This window comes from Giraffa tippelskirchi, chromosome 9 (genome assembly GCF_054371585.1).
Source record: "Giraffa tippelskirchi isolate mGirTip1 chromosome 9, T2T-mGirTip1v1.2.pri, whole genome shotgun sequence".
Taxonomy (NCBI): domain Eukaryota; kingdom Metazoa; phylum Chordata; class Mammalia; order Artiodactyla; family Giraffidae; genus Giraffa; species Giraffa tippelskirchi.
Window position 1 is genome coordinate 14,457,914 of NC_137283.1, and position 26,722 is coordinate 14,484,635.

General features: G+C 49.0%; 1 protein-coding gene across 5 annotated transcripts in view; it reads left to right on the forward strand.

The window, feature by feature from the left end:
• GASK1A (golgi associated kinase 1A) overlaps positions 1–26,722 on the forward strand; it is a 230,190-nt gene that overhangs the window by 145,120 nt on the left and 58,348 nt on the right. The window lies entirely within an intron of this gene.

Genomic DNA, 26,722 nt, shown 5'->3' on the forward strand with positions numbered 1-26,722 from the left:
AGCTGAGCTTCCTGTGAATATATGAGTTTGCACATTTCACCAAAGCAACTCTTTGATCCCTTCATTTTACCTCTCCCCTTTTGTAACCAAAGGTTTCTTGTTTTATTCTGGGCCCCTAGCCTTGGTGTATAAAGAGTTTATATATGCCAGGTTTCATATTCTGTCAGTAAATGACTTCGTATCACATTTCTCTCTCTCTCTCTCTGCAGTAGTTCAGTTAGTGTGGCCATGTCTATCTCCATCATGTCTGTGCAAATGTCATTATGTCATTCTTTGTCACATTTCTTTCTTGGGGCTGAGTGAGAGTCCAGGGCCTGCATAGACAGAAATTCCTGTATTGTTCCAGTGTCAAGGACATCTACGTGGCTTCTGTGATCTCACCTAAGTCCAGGGCTGCACCAAACTTTGGGGTTGAGGTGTGTTGGAATTAAGATTTTCTCTGGAGATGCAGGCAAAAGTCAGATTACCAGATCTGCTGACTCTGGCTTTAGACTTTGAAGGAAATTCCATCCTGTTCTTTCTAGTGGTTGTGACCAGTTCTCATCTCTGGAAAAGCGGAGGAGGCACGGTTTTCTCCAGGCCCTCTGCAGCATTTATTGGTTGTAGGCAATCTGAAGATGGCCATTCTGACTGATAAGACATGACATTTCTCCCTCTCTTTTTTTGTTTTTTTGGACAAAAAATATCTGCTTTATTCAGTTGAATTGTTCTATATTTATGTATTTAGTCAGTTGATTCCATCGCTGTGCTGGGTCTTCCTTGCTGCCCAGGTTTTTCCCTAGGCACGGCAAGCGGGGGCTCTTCTGTAGTTGCGCTGGGCAGGCTTTCATTGTGGTGGCCTCTCTTGCTGGGGAGCCCTTGCTTTAGGGCGGGGGGCTGGAGTAGTTGAGTCTTGGGCTTCATTGACCTCTGACATATGGGATCTCCCCAGATTGTAATCGATATGGTGTCCCCTACCTTGCAGGCAGATTGTTTGGGCAATGAACCACGCCGGGTGCCCTTGGTGGTGTTTTGATTGGCATTTGCCTGAGGATGAGCATGTTTGAGTCTGTTTTTCCGTGTTTGTATATTTCAGTAAACCCTGTGAGTCAGTTTACCTGTTGCAGTGGGCTTCTGGCATTTCTGCTGTTTCCAAATCTTGTTTTGGTTACCCACCTCTGGTGGTGTCTTGAAGGCAGGTGACATTGACAACCCCTAAAAAAGCCTTGTGAATGTACCGAGTCCATCAGCCCGGGGTCCCAGGTTGCAGTTCTGGAAAGTGTCCATAAGGTGGCAGCTCGTTGCCAGCCCACCTGGCTTGCTCAGACAACCAGAGCCTTAGTGAAAAGCCAGTTTGTAGGCTGTGAATTCGAGTGCAGTGTGCCAGCACAGAGACCCACGGGCTTGTGTCTCCTGTCCTCTCTGTCCGTCAGCTTCGCTCCGGAAGACATATCCCAACTGCTGCAAAACCGCTGTGCTGAGGATGCTGCCACTTGTAGGCGGGGAGACTCTAAGGATGGCTGCGGGAGGTGGAAGCCACACACTGCCAGGAATCCTGGAGCGAGGAATGTTAAGAGCTCTTGCAGCCCAGGGGGCTGCCAGGTGTGGGGTGCACCTGGCATGGGTTTGCTGTAGGTGGGCCGGTCTGGATTTTGCAGCTTGGGGTCCCAGTCGGAGGGGAAGAGACCCTGCTGGTCCTGGGTTCTCACTTGCCTGTGCATCTTCTTCAGCTCCCGCAGGGTCCAGCGTCAGGATCCAAGAGGGCTGAGGCTCTAGAAATGTGACGCCAGCCAGGACGCAGAGGTCTCAGGGGAATATAGTAGGTTTTTCTTTCTTTCCTCTTCTCACATAACTTATTTTTTATTGGCATCTAGGTGATGTAATCATTGCTTTGGTTTGAGGGGAACAGCACCTCCATTTTCTTTTTCCAGTGGAAATGTGGATTTTTTTCATTTTCTTTTTCCATTAGGAATATTCCAGAGCGCCCAGCTGAGCTTCCTGTGAATATATGAGTTTGCATATGTGAATCCAAAGCAACTCTCTGATCCCTTCCTTTTGTCTTTCACCTTGTTTTATTCTGGGACCCTCTACTTGGTGTATAAGGAGTTGATATGTGCCAGTTTTCATATTCTCTCAATAAGTGATATCCTATCATATTTTTCTCTCTCTTCCCTGCAGTAGTTCAGTTAGTGTAGTCATGCCTAGCTCCATCATGGCCGTGCAAATGTCATTATTTCATTCTTTGTCACATTTCTTTCTTGGGGCTGAGTGAGAGTCCAGTGCCTCTGTAGAGCCAACTTCCTGTATCGTCCCAGTCCAAGGACAGCTTGGAGGCTTCCGTGTTCTCACCTGTGTCCATAGAGCTGTACCGCACTTTGGGGTTCAGGTGTGTTGGAATTAATGCTTTCTCCAGAGACATTAGCAAAAGTCGGATTAGCAGATCTGCTGGGTCTGGTTTTCTTTGTTTATTATTTCTATTTATTTATTATTTTGGCTGCGCTGGGTCTTTGTTGCTGCTGCACCTTGGCTTTTTAAGGTTTGGTGCACGGGCTTCTCATTGTGGTGGCTTCTCTTGTGGAGCACCGGATTGAGAGCGCAGAGTAGTTGGGACCCAAAGGCTTAGCTCCCCTGTAGCAGGTGGGATCTTCTGGGACCAGGGATCAAACCTGTGACCTTGGCATTGGCAGATGGATTCTTAACCATTGGACCACCGGAAAAGTCCTACCTCTTGTTTTAGACTTTAAAGTCAATTCCATCCTGTTCTTTCTAGTGGACATGTCCAGGTTTGCTTCTCTGGAAAAGCTGAGGAGGCATGGTTTTCTCCAGCTCCTCTGCAACATTTATTGCTTTTACACAATCTGAGGGTGGCCATTCTGACTGGTGAGATGTTACATGTCTCTCTTTCCCTCCCCCCCTTTTTTTTTTCAAAATAATACATTTTTTTAATTTAGTTGAATTTTTCTGCATGTATTTATTTAGTCAGTTGACTTCTTTCGGCTGTGCTGGGTGTCTTTTGCTGCCCGGGGTTCTCTCTAGTAGTGCCAGGTGGGGGCTCTGTAGCTGGGGTGGGCAGGCCCTCTTTGCGGTGGCCTCTGTTGTTGGGGACCACTGTCTCTTAGGCAGGGCCTGGAGTAGTTGTGGGTCTCCGGCTCTGTGGATCCCGGCATACGGGGTCTGCCCGGATGAGGAGTCGATATGGTGCCCCCTGTGTGGCAGGTGGATTTTTTTTACCAGTGAACCACCAAGGAAATCCTCAGTCTTTTGATTGGCATTTCCCTGTGTTTGAGCCTGTTTTGCCATGTTTTTATATTTCACTAAACTCTGCGAGTCAGTTTATCTGTTGCAGCGGGCTTCAGGCAAGACTGCGGTTTACGAATCCTGTTTCGATTACCCACCTTCGGTGGTGTCTTGAGGGCAGGTGACATTGACAGCCCCTAAAAGCGCCTTGGGAGTGTGCAGTGCCCTTCAGCCCTGATTGCAGTTCCCACAGATGTCCACGAGGCGGCAGCACGTTGCCTGCCTGCCTCCACTTGCCCAGGCAACCAGAGCCTCAGTGAAAGGCCTGTTTGTGGGTTGTAAATTCGAGTGCAGTGTGCCAGCACAGAGACCCACGGGCTTGTATCTCCTGGCCTCTCTGCCCGTCCCCTTCATACCGGAAGACATAACCCAACCGCTGCAAAATCGCTGTGCTGTGGATGCTGCCGCTTGTAGGCAGGGTGACTCTAAGGATGGCAGCAGGAGGTGGAAACCCCACCTCTCAGGACACGTGGAGCAGTGACTTTTAAGAGCTCTTGCAGCCCAGGGGTCTCCCAGGTGTGGGGTGCACCTGGCATGGGTTTGCTGTAGGTCGGCCCGTCTGGATTTGCAGGTTGGGGTCCCAGTTGGAGGGCAAGAGGCGCTGCTTGTCCCGGGTTCTCACTTGCCTGCCCATCCTTTTCAGCTCCTTCAGCCCCCACAGGGTCCAGCCTCAGGATCCAAGAGGGCTCAGGCTCCAGAAATGTGATGCCAGCCAGGTACCTGGAGGCCTCGGGAGTGTATTAGATCTTTCTTTCTTTCTTTCCTTTCCTCATTTAACTTTTATTGTTTACTGGCACCTAGGTGATTGAATCATTGCTTTGGTTTGAGGGGAACTGCAGCTGCACTTTCTTTTTCCAGTGGCCTTGTGATTTTTTTTATCGTTCTTTTTCCATTAGGAATATTCCAGAGCGGCCAGCTGAACGTCCTGTGAATATATGAGTTTGCATATGTCCCCAAAGCAACTCTTTGATCTCTTTGTTTTACCTCTCCCCTTTTGTAACCAAAGGTTTCTTGTTTTATTCTGGGACCCTAGCCTTGGTGTATAAAGAGTTTATATATGCCAGGTTTCATATTCTGTCAGTAAATGACTTCGTATCACATTTCTCTCTCTCTCTCTCTGCAGTAGTTCAGTTAGTGTGGCCATGTCTATCTCCATCATGTCCGTGCAAATGTCATTATGTCATTCTTTGTCACATTTCTTTCTTGGGGCTGAGTGAGAGTCCAGGGCCTGCATAGACAGAAATTCCTGTATTGTTCCAGTGTCAAGGACATCTACGTGGCTTCTGTGATCTCACCTAAGTCCAGGGCTGCACCAAACTTTGAGGTTGAGGTGTGTTGGAATTAAGATTTTCTCCGGAGATGCAGGCAAAAGTCAGATTACCAGATCTGCTGACTCTGGCTTTAGACTTTGAAGGAAATTCCATCCTGTTCTTTCTAGTGGTTGTGACCAGTTCTCATCTCTGGAAAAGCGGAGGAGGCACGGTTTTCTCCAGGCCCTCTGCAGCATTTATTGGTTGTAGGCAATCTGAAGATGGCCATTCTGACTGGTGAGATATTACATGGTTCTCTCTCTCTTTTTTTTTTCAAAATAATTCATTTCTTTTATGCAGTTGAATTGTTCTATATTTATGTATTTAGTCAGTTGATTCCATCGCTGTGCTGGATCTTCCTTGCTGCCCGGGTGTTTCCCTAGGCGCAGCAAGCGGGGGCTCTTCTGTAGTTGCGCTGGGCAGGCTTTCATTGTGGTGGTCTCTCTTGTTGGGGAGCCCTGGCTTTAGGAAGGGGGGCTGAAGTAGTTGAGTCTCGGGCTTCATTGACCCCCGACAGATGGCATTGCCCCGGATGTGGAATCGATACGATGTCCCCTGCTTTGCAGGCGGATTGTTGTGCGTTGAGCCACCCCGGAAGCCCTTGGTGGTGTTTTGACTGGCATTTCCCTGAGGATGAGCGTGTTTGAGCCTGTTTTCCCGTGTTTGTATATTTCAGTAAACCCTGTGAGTCAGTTTACCTGTTGCACTGGGCTTCTGGCTTGTCTGCCGGTTCCGAATCCTGTTTTGGTTACCCACTTCCGGTGATGTTTTGAGGGCAGATGACACTGACAGCCCCTAAAAATGCTTGTGAATGTGCGGTGTCCATCAGCCTTGGGTCCCAGGTTGCAGTTACCAAAAGCGACCACAAGGCGGCAGCACGTTGCCAGCCTACCTGGCTTGCTCAGTCAACCAGAGCCTTAGTGAAAGGCCGGTTTGTGGGTTACAATTCGAGTGCAATGTGCCAGCACAGCGACCCACGGGCTTGTGTCTCCTGCCTTCTCTGCCCGTCCCCTTCACCCCAGAAGACATATCCCAACCGCTGCAAAACCGCTGGTCTGTGGATGCTGCCGCTTGCAGGCGGGGCGACTCTAAGGATGGAGATGGGAGATGGAAGCCCTATTCTCAGGACACGTGGAGTGGGGATTATTAAGAGCTCTTGCAGCCCAGGGGGGCCGGCAGGTGTTGGGTGCACCTGGCATGGGTTTGCTGTAGGCAGACCAGTCTGGATTTGCAGGTTGGGGTCCCAGTCCAAGGGGAAGAGAGACTGCTGGTTCTCACTTGCCTGGGCATCCTCTACAGCTTCTCAGCCCCGGCAGGGTCCAGCCTACCATCCAAGAGGGCTCAGGCTCCAGAAATGTGACACCAGCCAGGACGCGGAGGCCTCAGGGGAATATAGCAGGCATTTCTTTCTTTCTTTCCTTTCCTCATGTTACCATCTATTTTGTGGTGGCATCTAGGTGATTTGATCGTTGCTTTGGTTTGAGGTGAACAGCAACTTGATTTTTTTTCTTCTTGTGGAAGTGCGGATTCGTAGTCATATTCTTCTTCCATTGGGAATATTCCGGAACACCTACTGGAGCTACCGGTGAACATATTTGAGTTTGCATATGGGAATCCAAAGCATCTCTTTGATCCCTCCCTTTAACCTTTGCCCTATTGGAGCAAAAGGTTTCTTGTTTTACCTGGTAACCTCTACTGCGTGTATAACCAGTTTATATGTGTCACTTTTCATATTCTCTCTACGAGTGGTATCCTCTCGTATTTGGTTTTGTCTCTCTGCATTAGATCAGGTAGCGTGACCATGTCTGACTTCATCATGTTGGTGCAGATGTCATTAGGTCCAATTTCTCTTCTCTTCCTAAGGCTGAGTGAGAATCCATTGCCTCTATAGAGCCAAATTCCCGTGTCCTCCCCGTGTCCGAGGACATCTGGGAGACTTCCACATTCTCACCTATGTCCACAGGGCTGCTTCGAACTGTGGGGCTCATGTGAGTTAGAATTAATGTTTTCTCTGGAGACGTGGGCAAAAGTCAGATTACCAGATCTGCCTGCTCTGGTTTTATTTGTTTATTTAATAAATTATTTATTTTGGGGGCTGCGCTGGGTCTTCATTGCTGCTACACCTTGCCTTGCTAACATTGTGGTGCACAGGCCTCTCATTGCATTGGTTTCTCTTGTCGTGGAGCACTGACTGGAAAGCTCACGCTCAGTAGCTGTGGCACACAGGCTTAGTTGCCCTGAAGCAAGTGGGATCTTCCTGGACCTGGGATCGAACCCATGTCCTCTGCATTGACAGATGGATTCTTCACCACTGGACAACCAGGGAAGTCTGGCTCTGGTTTTTGACTTTAAAGTTAAGTGCATCCTGTTCTTTCTAGTGGCTGTGACCAGGTTCACATCCATGGAAAAGCTGAGGAGGGTGTGGATTTCTCCAGGCCTTCTCCCGCATTTATTGCTTGTAGACAATCTGAGGATGGCCATTATGACTGGTAAAATGTGACATCTCTCTGTCTCTCTCTAATTTTTTTTTTCCAGAAAAATACATTTCTTTTATTCAGTTTAATTTTTCTATATTTCTGTATTTAATCAGTTGATTCCATCGCTGTGCTGGGTCTTCCTTGCTGCCCGGGTTTTTCCATAGGCACGGCAAGCAGGGGCTCTTCTGTAGTTGCGCTGGGCAGGCTTTCATTGTGGTGGCCTCTCTTGTTGGGGAGCCCTGTTTTAGGGAGGGGGACTGGAGTAGTTGAGCCTCGGGCTTCGTTGACCCCCGACATATGAGATCTCCCTGGATGTGGAATCGATACGATGTCCCCTGCCTTGCAGGCAGATTGTTGGGCAATGAACCACCCCAGAAACCCTTGGTGGTGTTTTTATTGGCATTTCCCTGAGGATGAGCATGTTTGAGCCTGTTTTCCCGTGTGTGTATATTTCAGTAAACCCTGTGAGTCAGTTTACCTGTTGCAGTCTGCTTCTGGCATGTCTGCCGTTTCTAAATCCTGTTTCGGTTACCCCCTGCAGTGATGTCTTAAGGGTAGGTGACACTGACAGCCCCTAAAAACGCCTTGTGACTGTGCCACGTCCATCAACCCTGTGACTCAGGTTGCAGTTCCCGAAATTGACCACAAGGCGGCAGCACGTTGCCAGCCCGCCTCGGCTTGCTCAGGCAACCAAAGCCTTAGTGAAAGGCCTGTTTGCGGGCTGTAAGTAGAGTGCAATGTGCCAGCACAGAGACCCACGGGCTTGTGTCTCCTGTCCTCTCTGCCCGTCCCCTTCACCCCGGGAGACATATCCAACTGCTGCAAAACCGCTGTGCTGAGGATGCTGCCCCTTGTAGGCAGGGAGTCTCTATGGATGGCTGCGGGAGGTGGAAGCCACACACTGCCAGGACTCCTGGAGTGGGCACTGTTAAGAGCTCTTGCAGCCCAGGGGGCTGCCAGGTTGGGGTGCACCTGGCATGGGTTTGCTGTAGGTCGGCCCGTCTGGATTTTGCAGCTTGGGGTCCCAGTCGGAGGGGAAGAGACCCTGCTGGTCCAGGGTTCTCACTTGCCTGTGCATCTTCTTCAGCCCCCGCAGGGTCCAGCCTCAGGATCCAAGAGGGCTCAGGGCTCTAGAAATGTGATGCCAGCCAGGACGCAGAGGTCTCAGGGGAATACAGTAGGCGTTTCTTTCTTTCCTTTTCTCATGTAACTTTTATTTTTTATTGGCACCTAGGTGATTTAAGTGAAGAAGAACTAAAGAGCCTCTTGATGAAAGTGAAAAAGTTGGCTTAAAGCTCAGTGTTCAGAAAACTAAGATCATGGCATCTGGTCCCATCACTTCATGTCAAATAGATGGGGAAACAGTGGGAAACAGTGTCAGACTTTATTTTTGGGGGCTCCAAAATCACTGCTGATGGTGATTGCAGCCATGACATTAAAAGACGCTTACTCCTTGGAAGGAAGGTTATGGCCAACCTAGATAGCATATTTAAAAACAGAGACATTACTTTGCCAACAAAAGTCCGTCTAGTCAAGGCTATGGTTTTTCCAGTGGTCATGTATGGATGTGAGAGTTGAACGGTGAAGAAAGCTGAGCGCCGCAGAATTGATGCTTTTGAACTGTGGTGTTGGAGAAGACTCTTGAGAATCCCTTGGACTGCAAGGAGATCCAATCTATCCATCCTAAAGGAGATCAATCCTGGATGTTCATTGGAAGGACTGATGTTGAAGCTGAAATTCCAATACTTTGGCCACCTCATGCGAAGGGTTGACTCATTGGAAAAGACCCTAATGCTGGGTAGGATTGGGGGCAGGAGGAGAAGGGAACGACAGAGGATGAGATGGTTAGATGGCATCACCGACTCAATGGACGTGGGTTTGGGTAGACTCCGGGAATTGGTGTTGGACAGAGAGGCCTGGCGTGCTGCAATTCATGGGATCGCAAGGAGTCGGACACGACTGTGCGACTGAACGGAACTGAACTGAGGTCATTTAATCATTGCTTTGGTTTGAGGGGAACAGCAGCTCCATTTTCTTTTTCCAGTGGAAATGTGGATTTTTTTTTCATTTTCTTTTTCCATTAGGAATATTCCAGAGTGCCCAGCTGAGCTTCCTGTGAACATATATGAGTTTGCATATGTTAATCCAAAGCAACTCTCTGATCCCTTCCTTTTGTCTTTCACCTTGTTTTATTCTGGGACCCTCTACTTGGTGTATAAGGAGTTGATATGTGCCAGTTTTCATATTCTTTCAATAAGTGATGTTCTATCATATTTTTCTCTCTCTTCCCTGCAGTAGTTCAGTTAGTGTAGTCATGCCTAGCTCCATCATGCCGTGCAAATGTCATTATGTCATTCTTTGTCACATTTCTTTCTTGGGGCTGAGTGAGAGTCCAGTGCCTCTGTAGAGCCAACTCCTGTATCGTCCCAGTCCAAGGACAGCTTGGAGGCTTCCGTGTTCTCACCTGTGTCCATAGAGCTGTACCGCACTTTGGGGTTCAGGTGTGTTGGAATTAATGCTTTCTCCAGAGACATTAGCAAAAGTCGGATTAGCAGATCTGCTGGGTCTGGTTTTCTTTGTTTATTATTTCTATTTATTTATTATCTTGGCTGTGCTGGGTCTTTATTGCTGCTGCACCTTGGCTTTTTAAGGTTTGGTGCACGGGCTTCTCGTTGCGGTTGCTTCTCTTGCCGTGGCGCACTGGATCAAGAGCGCAGAGTAGTTGGGACGCAAAGGCTTAGCTCCCCTGTAGCAGGTGGGATCTTCCCGGACCAGGGATCAAACCCGTGTCCTCGGCATTGGCTGATGGATTCTTAACCATTGGACCACCAGGAAAGTCCTACCTCTTGTTTTAGACTTTAAAGTCAATTCCATCCTGTTCTTTCTAGTGGACATGTCCAGGTTTGCTTCTCTGGAAAAACTGAGGAGGCATGGTTTTCTCCAGGTCCTCTGTAGCATTTATTGCTTTTACACAATCTGAGGGTGGCCATATGACTGGTGAGATGTTACATGTCTCTCTTTTTCTCTCTCTCTCTTTTTTATTTTCAAAATAATACATTTTTTTAATTCAGTTGAATTTTTCTGTATGTATTTATTTAGTCAGTTGACTTCTTTCGGCTGTGCTGGGTGTCTTTTGCTGCCTGGGGTTCTCTCTAGTAGTGCCAGGCAGGGGCTCTGTAGCTGGGGTGGGCAGGCTCTCTTTGTGATGGCCTCTGTTGGGGAGCACTGCCTCTTAGGCGGGGCCTGGAGTAGTTGTGGGTCTCTGGCTCTGTGGATCCCGGCATACGGGGTCTGCCCGGATGAGGAATGGATATGGTGCCCCCTGTGTGGCAGCTGGATTTTTTACCTGTGAAGCACCCAGGAAATCCTTGGTGGTCTTTTGATTGGCATTTCCCTGTGTTTGAGCCTGGTTTGCCATGTTTTTATATTTCACTAAACTTTGCGAGTCAGTTTATCTGTTACAGCGGGCTTCAGGCAAGTCTGCGGTTTACAAACCCTGTTTCAATTACCCACCTCCGGTGGTGTCTTGAGGGCAGGTGACATTGACAGCCCGTAAAAACGCCTGGTGTCAGACTTTATTTTTTTGGGCTCCAGAATCACTGCTGATGGTGACTGCAGCCATGAAATTAAAAGACGCTTACTCTTTGGAAGGAAGGTTATGACCAACCTAGATAGCATATTTAAAAGCAGTGACATTACTTTACCAACAAAAGTCCGTCTAGTCAAGGCTATGGTTTTTCCAGTGGTCATGTATGGATGTGAGAGTTGGATGGTGAAGAAAGCTGAGCGCCGAAGAATTGATGCTTTTGAACTGTGGTGTTGGAGAAGACTCTTGAGAGTCCCTTGGACTGCAAGGAGATCCAGTCAATCCATCCTAAAAGAGATCAATCCTGGGTGTTCATTGGAAGGTCTGATGTTGAAGTTGAAACTCCAATACCTTGGCCACCTCATGCGAAGGGTTGACTCATTGGAAAAAACCCTGATGCTGGGTAGGATTGGGGGCGGGAGGAGAACGGGACGACAGAGGATGAGATGGTTGGATGGCATCACCGACTCGATGGACATGGGTTTGGGTAGACTCTGGGAATTGGTGATGGACAGAGAGGCCTGGCGTGCTGCAATTCATGGGGTCGCAAAGAGTCGGACACGACTGAGCGACTGAACTGAACTGAAAAACGCCTTGGGAATGTGCAGTGCCCATCAGCCCTGGTTGCAGTTCCCACAGATGTCCACAGGGCGGCAGCACGTTGCCTGCCCGCCTCCACTTGCTCAGGTAACCAGCTACTGCTGCTGCTGCTAAGCCGCTTCAGTCGTGTCCGACTTTGTGCGACCCCATAGCCGGCAGCCCACCAGGCTCCTTCGTCCATGGGATTCTCCAGGCAAGAATACTGGAGTGGGTTGCCATTTCCTTCTCCAGTGCACGAAAGTGAGAAGAGAAAGTGAAGTCGCTCAGTCGTGTCCGACTCTGTGCGACCCCACGGACTGCAGCCCACCAGGCCCCTCCGTCCATGGGATTTTCCTCAGTGAAAGGCCTGTTTGTGGATTGTTAGTTCGAGTGCACTGTGCCAGCACAGAGACCATGGGCTTGTCTCTCCTGACCTCTTTGCCCGTCCCCTTCACCCCGGAAGACATATCCCAACTGCTACAAAACCTCTGTGCTGTGGATGCTGCTGCTTGTAGGCAGGGTGACTCTAAGGATGGCAGCAGGAGGTAGAAACCCAACCTCTCAGGACACGTGGAGCAGTGACTTTTAAGAGCTCTTGCAGCCCAGGGGTCTCCCAGGTGTGGGGTGCACCTGGCATGGGTTTGCTGTAGGTCGGCCTGTCTGGATTTGCAGGTTGGGGTCCCAGTTGGAGGGCAAGAGGCGCTGCTTGTCCGGGATTCTCACTTGCCTGCCCATCCTTTTCAGTTCCTTCAGCCCCCGCAGGGTCCAGCCTCAGGATCCAAGAGGGCTCAGGCTCCAGAAATGTGATGCCAGCCAGGTACCTGGAGGCCTCGGGAGTGTATTAGATCTTTCTTTCTTTCTTTCCTTTCCTCATTTAACTTTTATTTTTTACTGGCACCTAGGTGATTGAATCATTGCTTTGGTTTGAGGAGAACTGCAGCTGCACTTTCTTTTTCCGGTGGCCTTGTGATTTTTTTATTGTTCTTTTTCCATTAGGAATATTCCAGAGCGGCCAGCTGAGCTTCCTGTGAATATATGAGTTTGCACATTTCACCAAAGCAACTCTTTGATCCCTTCATTTTACCTCTCCCCTTTTGTAACCAAAGGTTTCTTGTTTTATTCTGGGCCCCTAGCCTTGGTGTATAAAGAGTTTATATATGCCAGGTTTCATATTCTGTCAGTAAATGACTTCGTATCACATTTCTCTCTCTCTCTCTCTGCAGTAGTTCAGTTAGTGTGGCCATGTCTATCTCCATCATGTCTGTGCAAATGTCATTATGTCATTCTTTGTCACATTTCTTTCTTGGGGCTGAGTGAGAGTCCAGGGCCTGCATAGACAGAAATTCCTGTATTGTTCCAGTGTCAAGGACATCTACGTGGCTTCTGTGATCTCACCTAAGTCCAGGGCTGCACCAAACTTTGGGGTTGAGGTGTGTTGGAATTAAGATTTTCTCTGGAGATGCAGGCAAAAGTCAGATTACCAGATCTGCTGACTCTGGCTTTAGACTTTGAAGGAAATTCCATCCTGTTCTTTCTAGTGGTTGTGACCAGTTCTCATCTCTGGAAAAGCGGAGGAGGCACGGTTTTCTCCAGGCCCTCTGCAGCATTTATTGGTTGTAGGCAATCTGAAGATGGCCATTCTGACTGATAAGACATGACATTTCTCCCTCTCTTTTTTTGTTTTTTTGGACAAAAAATATCTGCTTTATTCAGTTGAATTGTTCTATATTTATGTATTTAGTCAGTTGATTCCATCGCTGTGCTGGGTCTTCCTTGCTGCCCAGGTTTTTCCCTAGGCACGGCAAGCGGGGGCTCTTCTGTAGTTGCGCTGGGCAGGCTTTCATTGTGGTGGCCTCTCTTGCTGGGGAGCCCTTGCTTTAGGGCGGGGGGCTGGAGTAGTTGAGTCTTGGGCTTCATTGACCTCTGACATATGGGATCTCCCCAGATTGTAATCGATATGGTGTCCCCTACCTTGCAGGCAGATTGTTTGGGCAATGAACCACGCCGGGTGCCCTTGGTGGTGTTTTGATTGGCATTTGCCTGAGGATGAGCATGTTTGAGTCTGTTTTTCCGTGTTTGTATATTTCAGTAAACCCTGTGAGTCAGTTTACCTGTTGCAGTGGGCTTCTGGCATTTCTGCTGTTTCCAAATCTTGTTTTGGTTACCCACCTCTGGTGGTGTCTTGAAGGCAGGTGACATTGACAACCCCTAAAAAAGCCTTGTGAATGTACCGAGTCCATCAGCCCGGGGTCCCAGGTTGCAGTTCTGGAAAGTGTCCATAAGGTGGCAGCTCGTTGCCAGCCCACCTGGCTTGCTCAGACAACCAGAGCCTTAGTGAAAAGCCAGTTTGTAGGCTGTGAATTCGAGTGCAGTGTGCCAGCACAGAGACCCACGGGCTTGTGTCTCCTGTCCTCTCTGTCCGTCAGCTTCGCTCCGGAAGACATATCCCAACTGCTGCAAAACCGCTGTGCTGAGGATGCTGCCACTTGTAGGCGGGGAGACTCTAAGGATGGCTGCGGGAGGTGGAAGCCACACACTGCCAGGAATCCTGGAGCGAGGAATGTTAAGAGCTCTTGCAGCCCAGGGGGCTGCCAGGTGTGGGGTGCACCTGGCATGGGTTTGCTGTAGGTGGGCCGGTCTGGATTTTGCAGCTTGGGGTCCCAGTCGGAGGGGAAGAGACCCTGCTGGTCCTGGGTTCTCACTTGCCTGTGCATCTTCTTCAGCTCCCGCAGGGTCCAGCGTCAGGATCCAAGAGGGCTGAGGCTCTAGAAATGTGACGCCAGCCAGGACGCAGAGGTCTCAGGGGAATATAGTAGGTTTTTCTTTCTTTCCTCTTCTCACATAACTTATTTTTTATTGGCATCTAGGTGATGTAATCATTGCTTTGGTTTGAGGGGAACAGCACCTCCATTTTCTTTTTCCAGTGGAAATGTGGATTTTTTTCATTTTCTTTTTCCATTAGGAATATTCCAGAGCGCCCAGCTGAGCTTCCTGTGAATATATGAGTTTGCATATGTGAATCCAAAGCAACTCTCTGATCCCTTCCTTTTGTCTTTCACCTTGTTTTATTCTGGGACCCTCTACTTGGTGTATAAGGAGTTGATATGTGCCAGTTTTCATATTCTCTCAATAAGTGATATCCTATCATATTTTTCTCTCTCTTCCCTGCAGTAGTTCAGTTAGTGTAGTCATGCCTAGCTCCATCATGGCCGTGCAAATGTCATTATTTCATTCTTTGTCACATTTCTTTCTTGGGGCTGAGTGAGAGTCCAGTGCCTCTGTAGAGCCAACTTCCTGTATCGTCCCAGTCCAAGGACAGCTTGGAGGCTTCCGTGTTCTCACCTGTGTCCATAGAGCTGTACCGCACTTTGGGGTTCAGGTGTGTTGGAATTAATGCTTTCTCCAGAGACATTAGCAAAAGTCGGATTAGCAGATCTGCTGGGTCTGGTTTTCTTTGTTTATTATTTCTATTTATTTATTATTTTGGCTGCGCTGGGTCTTTGTTGCTGCTGCACCTTGGCTTTTTAAGGTTTGGTGCACGGGCTTCTCATTGTGGTGGCTTCTCTTGTGGAGCACCGGATTGAGAGCGCAGAGTAGTTGGGACCCAAAGGCTTAGCTCCCCTGTAGCAGGTGGGATCTTCTGGGACCAGGGATCAAACCTGTGACCTTGGCATTGGCAGATGGATTCTTAACCATTGGACCACCGGAAAAGTCCTACCTCTTGTTTTAGACTTTAAAGTCAATTCCATCCTGTTCTTTCTAGTGGACATGTCCAGGTTTGCTTCTCTGGAAAAGCTGAGGAGGCATGGTTTTCTCCAGCTCCTCTGCAACATTTATTGCTTTTACACAATCTGAGGGTGGCCATTCTGACTGGTGAGATGTTACATGTCTCTCTTTCCCTCCCCCCCTTTTTTTTTTCAAAATAATACATTTTTTTAATTTAGTTGAATTTTTCTGCATGTATTTATTTAGTCAGTTGACTTCTTTCGGCTGTGCTGGGTGTCTTTTGCTGCCCGGGGTTCTCTCTAGTAGTGCCAGGTGGGGGCTCTGTAGCTGGGGTGGGCAGGCCCTCTTTGCGGTGGCCTCTGTTGTTGGGGACCACTGTCTCTTAGGCAGGGCCTGGAGTAGTTGTGGGTCTCCGGCTCTGTGGATCCCGGCATACGGGGTCTGCCCGGATGAGGAGTCGATATGGTGCCCCCTGTGTGGCAGGTGGATTTTTTTTACCAGTGAACCACCAAGGAAATCCTCAGTCTTTTGATTGGCATTTCCCTGTGTTTGAGCCTGTTTTGCCATGTTTTTATATTTCACTAAACTCTGCGAGTCAGTTTATCTGTTGCAGCGGGCTTCAGGCAAGACTGCGGTTTACGAATCCTGTTTCGATTACCCACCTTCGGTGGTGTCTTGAGGGCAGGTGACATTGACAGCCCCTAAAAGCGCCTTGGGAGTGTGCAGTGCCCTTCAGCCCTGATTGCAGTTCCCACAGATGTCCACGAGGCGGCAGCACGTTGCCTGCCTGCCTCCACTTGCCCAGGCAACCAGAGCCTCAGTGAAAGGCCTGTTTGTGGGTTGTAAATTCGAGTGCAGTGTGCCAGCACAGAGACCCACGGGCTTGTATCTCCTGGCCTCTCTGCCCGTCCCCTTCATACCGGAAGACATAACCCAACCGCTGCAAAATCGCTGTGCTGTGGATGCTGCCGCTTGTAGGCAGGGTGACTCTAAGGATGGCAGCAGGAGGTGGAAACCCCACCTCTCAGGACACGTGGAGCAGTGACTTTTAAGAGCTCTTGCAGCCCAGGGGTCTCCCAGGTGTGGGGTGCACCTGGCATGGGTTTGCTGTAGGTCGGCCCGTCTGGATTTGCAGGTTGGGGTCCCAGTTGGAGGGCAAGAGGCGCTGCTTGTCCCGGGTTCTCACTTGCCTGCCCATCCTTTTCAGCTCCTTCAGCCCCCACAGGGTCCAGCCTCAGGATCCAAGAGGGCTCAGGCTCCAGAAATGTGATGCCAGCCAGGTACCTGGAGGCCTCGGGAGTGTATTAGATCTTTCTTTCTTTCTTTCCTTTCCTCATTTAACTTTTATTGTTTACTGGCACCTAGGTGATTGAATCATTGCTTTGGTTTGAGGGGAACTGCAGCTGCACTTTCTTTTTCCAGTGGCCTTGTGATTTTTTTTATCGTTCTTTTTCCATTAGGAATATTCCAGAGCGGCCAGCTGAACGTCCTGTGAATATATGAGTTTGCATATGTCCCCAAAGCAACTCTTTGATCTCTTTGTTTTACCTCTCCCCTTTTGTAACCAAAGGTTTCTTGTTTTATTCTGGGACCCTAGCCTTGGTGTATAAAGAGTTTATATATGCCAGGTTTCATATTCTGTCAGTAAATGACTTCGTATCACATTTCTCTCTCTCTCTCTCTGCAGTAGTTCAGTTAGTGTGGCCATGTCTATCTCCATCATGTCCGTGCAAATGTCATTATGTCATTCTTTGTCACATTTCTTTCTTGGGGCTGAGTGAGAGTCCAGGGCCTGCATAGACAGAAATTCCTGTATTGTTCCAGTGTCAAGGACATCTACGTGGCTTCTGTGATCTCACCTAAGTCCAGGGCTGCACCAAACTTTGAGGTTGAGGTGTGTTGGAATTAAGATTTTCTCCGGAGATGCAGGCAAAAGTCAGATTACCAGATCTGCTGACTCTGGCTTTAGACTTTGAAGGAAATTCCATCCTGTTCTTTCTAGTGGTTGTGACCAGTTCTCATCTCTGGAAAAGCGGAGGAGGCACGGTTTTCTCCAGGCCCTCTGCAGCATTTATTGGTTGTAGGCAATCTGAAGATGGCCATTCTGACTGGTGAGATATTACATGGTTCTCTCTCTCTTTTTTTTTTCAAAATAATTCATTTCTTTTATGCAGTTGAATTGTTCTATATTTATGTATTTAGTCAGTTGATTCCATCGCTGTGCTGGATCTTCCTTGCTGCCCGGGTGTTTCCCTAGGCGCAGCAAGCGGGGGCTCTTCTGTAGTTGCGCTGGGCAGGCTTTCATTGTGGTGGTCTCTCTTGTTGGGGAGCCCTGGCTTTAGGAAGGGGGGCTGAAGTAGTTGAGTCTCGGGCTTCATTGACCCCCGACAGATGGCATTGCCCCGGATGTGGAATCGATACGATGTCCCCTGCTTTGCAGGCGGATTGTTGTGCGTTGAGCCACCCCGGAAGCCCTTGGTGGTGTTTTGACTGGCATTTCCCTGAGGATGAGCGTGTTTGAGCCTGTTTTCCCGTGTTTGTATATTTCAGTAAACCCTGTGAGTCAGTTTACCTGTTGCACTGGGCTTCTGGCTTGTCTGCCGGTTCCGAATCCTGTTTTGGTTACCCACTTCCGGTGATGTTTTGAGGGCAGATGACACTGACAGCCCCTAAAAATGCTTGTGAATGTGCGGTGTCCATCAGCCTTGGGTCCCAGGTTGCAGTTACCAAAAGCGACCACAAGGCGGCAGCACGTTGCCAGCCTACCTGGCTTGCTCAGTCAACCAGAGCCTTAGTGAAAGGCCGGTTTGTGGGTTACAATTCGAGTGCAATGTGCCAGCACAGCGACCCACGGGCTTGTGTCTCCTGCCTTCTCTGCCCGTCCCCTTCACCCCAGAAGACATATCCCAACCGCTGCAAAACCGCTGGTCTGTGGATGCTGCCGCTTGCAGGCGGGGCGACTCTAAGGATGGAGATGGGAGATGGAAGCCCTATTCTCAGGACACGTGGAGTGGGGATTATTAAGAGCTCTTGCAGCCCAGGGGGGCCGGCAGGTGTTGGGTGCACCTGGCATGGGTTTGCTGTAGGCAGACCAGTCTGGATTTGCAGGTTGGGGTCCCAGTCCAAGGGGAAGAGAGACTGCTGGTTCTCACTTGCCTGGGCATCCTCTACAGCTTCTCAGCCCCGGCAGGGTCCAGCCTACCATCCAAGAGGGCTCAGGCTCCAGAAATGTGACACCAGCCAGGACGCGGAGGCCTCAGGGGAATATAGCAGGCATTTCTTTCTTTCTTTCCTTTCCTCATGTTACCATCTATTTTGTGGTGGCATCTAGGTGATTTGATCGTTGCTTTGGTTTGAGGTGAACAGCAACTTGATTTTTTTTCTTCTTGTGGAAGTGCGGATTCGTAGTCATATTCTTCTTCCATTGGGAATATTCCGGAACACCTACTGGAGCTACCGGTGAACATATTTGAGTTTGCATATGGGAATCCAAAGCATCTCTTTGATCCCTCCCTTTAACCTTTGCCCTATTGGAGCAAAAGGTTTCTTGTTTTACCTGGTAACCTCTACTGCGTGTATAACCAGTTTATATGTGTCACTTTTCATATTCTCTCTACGAGTGGTATCCTCTCGTATTTGGTTTTGTCTCTCTGCATTAGATCAGGTAGCGTGACCATGTCTGACTTCATCATGTTGGTGCAGATGTCATTAGGTCCAATTTCTCTTCTCTTCCTAAGGCTGAGTGAGAATCCATTGCCTCTATAGAGCCAAATTCCCGTGTCCTCCCCGTGTCCGAGGACATCTGGGAGACTTCCACATTCTCACCTATGTCCACAGGGCTGCTTCGAACTGTGGGGCTCATGTGAGTTAGAATTAATGTTTTCTCTGGAGACGTGGGCAAAAGTCAGATTACCAGATCTGCCTGCTCTGGTTTTATTTGTTTATTTAATAAATTATTTATTTTGGGGGCTGCGCTGGGTCTTCATTGCTGCTACACCTTGCCTTGCTAACATTGTGGTGCACAGGCCTCTCATTGCATTGGTTTCTCTTGTCGTGGAGCACTGACTGGAAAGCTCACGCTCAGTAGCTGTGGCACACAGGCTTAGTTGCCCTGAAGCAAGTGGGATCTTCCTGGACCTGGGATCGAACCCATGTCCTCTGCATTGACAGATGGATTCTTCACCACTGGACAACCAGGGAAGTCTGGCTCTGGTTTTTGACTTTAAAGTTAAGTGCATCCTGTTCTTTCTAGTGGCTGTGACCAGGTTCACATCCATGGAAAAGCTGAGGAGGGTGTGGATTTCTCCAGGCCTTCTCCCGCATTTATTGCTTGTAGACAATCTGAGGATGGCCATTATGACTGGTAAAATGTGACATCTCTCTGTCTCTCTCTAATTTTTTTTTTCCAGAAAAATACATTTCTTTTATTCAGTTTAATTTTTCTATATTTCTGTATTTAATCAGTTGATTCCATCGCTGTGCTGGGTCTTCCTTGCTGCCCGGGTTTTTCCATAGGCACGGCAAGCAGGGGCTCTTCTGTAGTTGCGCTGGGCAGGCTTTCATTGTGGTGGCCTCTCTTGTTGGGGAGCCCTGTTTTAGGGAGGGGGACTGGAGTAGTTGAGCCTCGGGCTTCGTTGACCCCCGACATATGAGATCTCCCTGGATGTGGAATCGATACGATGTCCCCTGCCTTGCAGGCAGATTGTTGGGCAATGAACCACCCCAGAAACCCTTGGTGGTGTTTTTATTGGCATTTCCCTGAGGATGAGCATGTTTGAGCCTGTTTTCCCGTGTGTGTATATTTCAGTAAACCCTGTGAGTCAGTTTACCTGTTGCAGTCTGCTTCTGGCATGTCTGCCGTTTCTAAATCCTGTTTCGGTTACCCCCTGCAGTGATGTCTTAAGGGTAGGTGACACTGACAGCCCCTAAAAACGCCTTGTGACTGTGCCACGTCCATCAACCCTGTGACTCAGGTTGCAGTTCCCGAAATTGACCACAAGGCGGCAGCACGTTGCCAGCCCGCCTCGGCTTGCTCAGGCAACCAAAGCCTTAGTGAAAGGCCTGTTTGCGGGCTGTAAGTAGAGTGCAATGTGCCAGCACAGAGACCCACGGGCTTGTGTCTCCTGTCCTCTCTGCCCGTCCCCTTCACCCCGGGAGACATATCCAACTGCTGCAAAACCGCTGTGCTGAGGATGCTGCCCCTTGTAGGCAGGGAGTCTCTATGGATGGCTGCGGGAGGTGGAAGCCACACACTGCCAGGACTCCTGGAGTGGGCACTGTTAAGAGCTCTTGCAGCCCAGGGGGCTGCCAGGTTGGGGTGCACCTGGCATGGGTTTGCTGTAGGTCGGCCCGTCTGGATTTTGCAGCTTGGGGTCCCAGTCGGAGGGGAAGAGACCCTGCTGGTCCAGGGTTCTCACTTGCCTGTGCATCTTCTTCAGCCCCCGCAGGGTCCAGCCTCAGGATCCAAGAGGGCTCAGGGCTCTAGAAATGTGATGCCAGCCAGGACGCAGAGGTCTCAGGGGAATACAGTAGGCGTTTCTTTCTTTCCTTTTCTCATGTAACTTTTATTTTTTATTGGCACCTAGGTGATTTAAGTGAAGAAGAACTAAAGAGCCTCTTGATGAAAGTGAAAAAGTTGGCTTAAAGCTCAGTGTTCAGAAAACTAAGATCATGGCATCTGGTCCCATCACTTCATGTCAAATAGATGGGGAAACAGTGGGAAACAGTGTCAGACTTTATTTTTGGGGGCTCCAAAATCACTGCTGATGGTGATTGCAGCCATGACATTAAAAGACGCTTACTCCTTGGAAGGAAGGTTATGGCCAACCTAGATAGCATATTTAAAAACAGAGACATTACTTTGCCAACAAAAGTCCGTCTAGTCAAGGCTATGGTTTTTCCAGTGGTCATGTATGGATGTGAGAGTTGAACGGTGAAGAAAGCTGAGCGCCGCAGAATTGATGCTTTTGAACTGTGGTGTTGGAGAAGACTCTTGAGAATCCCTTGGACTGCAAGGAGATCCAATCTATCCATCCTAAAGGAGATCAATCCTGGATGTTCATTGGAAGGACTGATGTTGAAGCTGAAATTCCAATACTTTGGCCACCTCATGCGAAGGGTTGACTCATTGGAAAAGACCCTAATGCTGGGTAGGATTGGGGGCAGGAGGAGAAGGGAACGACAGAGGATGAGATGGTTAGATGGCATCACCGACTCAATGGACGTGGGTTTGGGTAGACTCCGGGAATTGGTGTTGGACAGAGAGGCCTGGCGTGCTGCAATTCATGGGATCGCAAGGAGTCGGACACGACTGTGCGACTGAACGGAACTGAACTGAGGTCATTTAATCATTGCTTTGGTTTGAGGGGAACAGCAGCTCCATTTTCTTTTTCCAGTGGAAATGTGGATTTTTTTTTCATTTTCTTTTTCCATTAGGAATATTCCAGAGTGCCCAGCTGAGCTTCCTGTGAACATATATGAGTTTGCATATGTTAATCCAAAGCAACTCTCTGATCCCTTCCTTTTGTCTTTCACCTTGTTTTATTCTGGGACCCTCTACTTGGTGTATAAGGAGTTGATATGTGCCAGTTTTCATATTCTTTCAATAAGTGATGTTCTATCATATTTTTCTCTCTCTTCCCTGCAGTAGTTCAGTTAGTGTAGTCATGCCTAGCTCCATCATGCCGTGCAAATGTCATTATGTCATTCTTTGTCACATTTCTTTCTTGGGGCTGAGTGAGAGTCCAGTGCCTCTGTAGAGCCAACTCCTGTATCGTCCCAGTCCAAGGACAGCTTGGAGGCTTCCGTGTTCTCACCTGTGTCCATAGAGCTGTACCGCACTTTGGGGTTCAGGTGTGTTGGAATTAATGCTTTCTCCAGAGACATTAGCAAAAGTCGGATTAGCAGATCTGCTGGGTCTGGTTTTCTTTGTTTATTATTTCTATTTATTTATTATCTTGGCTGTGCTGGGTCTTTATTGCTGCTGCACCTTGGCTTTTTAAGGTTTGGTGCACGGGCTTCTCGTTGCGGTTGCTTCTCTTGCCGTGGCGCACTGGATCAAGAGCGCAGAGTAGTTGGGACGCAAAGGCTTAGCTCCCCTGTAGCAGGTGGGATCTTCCCGGACCAGGGATCAAACCCGTGTCCTCGGCATTGGCTGATGGATTCTTAACCATTGGACCACCAGGAAAGTCCTACCTCTTGTTTTAGACTTTAAAGTCAATTCCATCCTGTTCTTTCTAGTGGACATGTCCAGGTTTGCTTCTCTGGAAAAACTGAGGAGGCATGGTTTTCTCCAGGTCCTCTGTAGCATTTATTGCTTTTACACAATCTGAGGGTGGCCATATGACTGGTGAGATGTTACATGTCTCTCTTTTTCTCTCTCTCTCTTTTTTATTTTCAAAATAATACATTTTTTTAATTCAGTTGAATTTTTCTGTATGTATTTATTTAGTCAGTTGACTTCTTTCGGCTGTGCTGGGTGTCTTTTGCTGCCTGGGGTTCTCTCTAGTAGTGCCAGGCAGGGGCTCTGTAGCTGGGGTGGGCAGGCTCTCTTTGTGATGGCCTCTGTTGGGGAGCACTGCCTCTTAGGCGGGGCCTGGAGTAGTTGTGGGTCTCTGGCTCTGTGGATCCCGGCATACGGGGTCTGCCCGGATGAGGAATGGATATGGTGCCCCCTGTGTGGCAGCTGGATTTTTTACCTGTGAAGCACCCAGGAAATCCTTGGTGGTCTTTTGATTGGCATTTCCCTGTGTTTGAGCCTGGTTTGCCATGTTTTTATATTTCACTAAACTTTGCGAGTCAGTTTATCTGTTACAGCGGGCTTCAGGCAAGTCTGCGGTTTACAAACCCTGTTTCAATTACCCACCTCCGGTGGTGTCTTGAGGGCAGGTGACATTGACAGCCCGTAAAAACGCCTGGTGTCAGACTTTATTTTTTTGGGCTCCAGAATCACTGCTGATGGTGACTGCAGCCATGAAATTAAAAGACGCTTACTCTTTGGAAGGAAGGTTATGACCAACCTAGATAGCATATTTAAAAGCAGTGACATTACTTTACCAACAAAAGTCCGTCTAGTCAAGGCTATGGTTTTTCCAGTGGTCATGTATGGATGTGAGAGTTGGATGGTGAAGAAAGCTGAGCGCCGAAGAATTGATGCTTTTGAACTGTGGTGTTGGAGAAGACTCTTGAGAGTCCCTTGGACTGCAAGGAGATCCAGTCAATCCATCCTAAAAGAGATCAATCCTGGGTGTTCATTGGAAGGTCTGATGTTGAAGTTGAAACTCCAATACCTTGGCCACCTCATGCGAAGGGTTGACTCATTGGAAAAAACCCTGATGCTGGGTAGGATTGGGGGCGGGAGGAGAACGGGACGACAGAGGATGAGATGGTTGGATGGCATCACCGACTCGATGGACATGGGTTTGGGTAGACTCTGGGAATTGGTGATGGACAGAGAGGCCTGGCGTGCTGCAATTCATGGGGTCGCAAAGAGTCGGACACGACTGAGCGACTGAACTGAACTGAAAAACGCCTTGGGAATGTGCAGTGCCCATCAGCCCTGGTTGCAGTTCCCACAGATGTCCACAGGGCGGCAGCACGTTGCCTGCCCGCCTCCACTTGCTCAGGTAACCAGCTACTGCTGCTGCTGCTAAGCCGCTTCAGTCGTGTCCGACTTTGTGCGACCCCATAGCCGGCAGCCCACCAGGCTCCTTCGTCCATGGGATTCTCCAGGCAAGAATACTGGAGTGGGTTGCCATTTCCTTCTCCAGTGCACGAAAGTGAGAAGAGAAAGTGAAGTCGCTCAGTCGTGTCCGACTCTGTGCGACCCCACGGACTGCAGCCCACCAGGCCCCTCCGTCCATGGGATTTTCCTCAGTGAAAGGCCTGTTTGTGGATTGTTAGTTCGAGTGCACTGTGCCAGCACAGAGACCATGGGCTTGTCTCTCCTGACCTCTTTGCCCGTCCCCTTCACCCTGGAAGACATATCCCAACTGCTACAAAACCTCTGTGCTGTGGATGCTGCTGCTTGTAGGCAGGGTGACTCTAAGGATGGCAGCAGGAGGTAGAAACCCAACCTCTCAGGACACGTGGAGCAGTGACTTTTAAGAGCTCTTGCAGCCCAGGGGTCTCCCAGGTGTGGGGTGCACCTGGCATGGGTTTGCTGTAGGTCGGCCTGTCTGGATTTGCAGGTTGGGGTCCCAGTTGGAGGGCAAGAGGCGCTGCTTGTCCGGGATTCTCACTTGCCTGCCCATCCTTTTCAGTTCCTTCAGCCCCCGCAGGGTCCAGCCTCAGGATCCAAGAGGGCTCAGGCTCCAGAAATGTGATGCCAGCCAGGTACCTGGAGGCCTCGGGAGTGTATTAGATCTTTCTTTCTTTCTTTCCTTTCCTCATTTAACTTTTATTTTTTACTGGCACCTAGGTGATTGAATCATTGCTTTGGTTTGAGGAGAACTGCAGCTGCACTTTCTTTTTCCGGTGGCCTTGTGAATTTTTTATCATTCATTTTCCATTAGGAATATTCCAGAGCGGCCAGCTGAGCTTCCTGTGAATATATGAGTTTGCGTATGTCACCAAAGCAACTCTTTGATCCCTTCATTTTACCTCTCCCCTTTTGTAACCAAAGGTTTCTTGTTTTATTCTGGGACCTTCTCCTTGGTGTATAAAGAGTTTATATATGCCAGGTTTCATATTCTGTCAGTAAATGACTTCGTATCACATTTGTCTCTGTCTCTCTGCAGTAATTCAGTTAGTGTGGCCATGTCTATCTCCATCATGTCCGTGCAAATGTCATTGTGTCATTCATCCTTTGTCCCGTTTCTTTCTTGAGGCTGAGTGAGAGTTCAGGGCCTCCATAGACAGAAATTCCTGTATTGTTCCAGTGTCAAGGACATCTGCGTGGCTTCTGTGATCTCACCTAAGTCCAGGGCTGCACCAGACTTTGGGGTTGAGGTGTGTTGGAATTAAGATTTTCTCCAGAGATGCAGGCAAAAGTCAGATTACCAGATCTGCTGGCTCTGGCTTTAGACTTTGAAGGAAATTCCATCCTGTTCTTTCTAGTGGTTGTGACCAGTTCTCATCTCTGGAAAAGCTGAGGAGGCATGGTTTTCTCCAGGCCCTCTGCAGCATTTATTGCTTGTAGGCAATATGAAAATGGCCATTCTGACTGGTGAGATATTACATGGTTCTCTCTCTCTCTTTTTTTTTTCCCAAAATAATACATTTGTTTTATTCAGTTGAATTGTTCTGTATTTATGTATTTAGTCAGTTGATTCCATCGCTGTGCTGGGTCTTCCTTGCTGCCCGGGTGTTTCCCTAGGCGCTGCAAGCAGGGGCTCTTCTGTAGTTGCGCTAGGCAGGCTTTCATTGTGGTGGTCTCTCTTGTTGGGGAGCCCTTGCTTAAGGGCGGCGGGGCTCGAGTAGTTGAGTCTTGGGCTTCATTGACCCCCGACAGATGGGATCGCCCCGGATGTGGAATCGATACGATGTCCCCTGCCTTGCAGGCGGATTGTTGTGCGTTGAGCCACCCCGGAAGCCCTTGGTGGTGTTTTGATTGGCATTTCCCTGAGGATGAGCATGTTTGAGCCTGTTTTCTCGTGTTTGTATATTTCAGTAAACCCTGTGAGTCAGTTTACCTGTTGCACTGGGCTTCTGGCATGTCTGCCGGTTCCGAATCCTATTTTGGTTACCCACCTCCGGTGATGTTTTAAGGGCAGCAGACACTGACAGCCCCTAAAAACGCCTTGTGAATGTGCGGTGTCCATCAGCCTTGGGTCCCAGGTTGCAGTTCCGCAACGTGACCACAAGGCGGCAGCACGTTGCCAGCCCGCCTGGCTTGCTCAGTCAACCAGAGCCTTAGTGAAAGGCCTGTTTGTGGGTTATAATTCGAGTGCAATGTGCCAGCACAGAGACCCACGGGTTTGTGTCTCCAGCCCTCTCTGCCTGGCCCCTTCACCCCAGAAGACATAACCCAACCGCTGCAAAGCCGCTTTTCTGTGGATGCTGCCGCTTGTAGGCAGGGAGACTCTAGGGAGGGCTGCGGGAGGTGGAAGCCCCACTCTCAGGACTCCTGCGGCAGGGGCAGTGAGGAACTCTTGCAGCCCGGGGGGGCCGGCAGGTGTTGGGTGCGCCTGGTGGGTTTGCTGTAGGTCGGCCCTTCGGATTTGCAGGTTCGGGTCCCAGTCTGAGGGAAAGAGACCCTGCTGGTCCTGGGTTCCCACTTGCCTGCACATCCTCTTCAGCTCCCTCAGCCCCCGCAGGGTCCAGAGGGCTCAGGGTCCAGAAATGTGACGCCAGCCCCGTCCCCGGAGGCCTCCGGCAGAGACAGTAGTCATGTTTCTTTTTTCCTCTTTTCATTTAATCTTATTTTTTCCTGGCATCTAAGTATTTTAATCGTTGCTGTGGTTTAAGGTGAATAGTCGCTTCATTTGTTTTTTCATTCAGAAATGTGGATTATTTTTCTCTTTCTCATTCCAGTAGGAATATTCCCGAGCGCCCAGCAAAACTTTATGTTAATGTATAGAAGTGTTGATATGTGAATCCGAAGCACCTATTTTAGTCCTTCCTTTTACATTTCCCCTTTTTAAATGTAGGTTTTTTCTTTGTTCTGGGACCCTGTACCTCGGTGTGTAATTGAGTTTACACATGACAGTTTCCATATTATGTGTGTAAGTGGAATCAGTTCTTCTTCGTCTCTATTTGTGTGTGTTAATTTTGTTAGTATTATCAAGTGTAGTCCCACCCATGTAAACAGATTCCATTATGTCATTCAT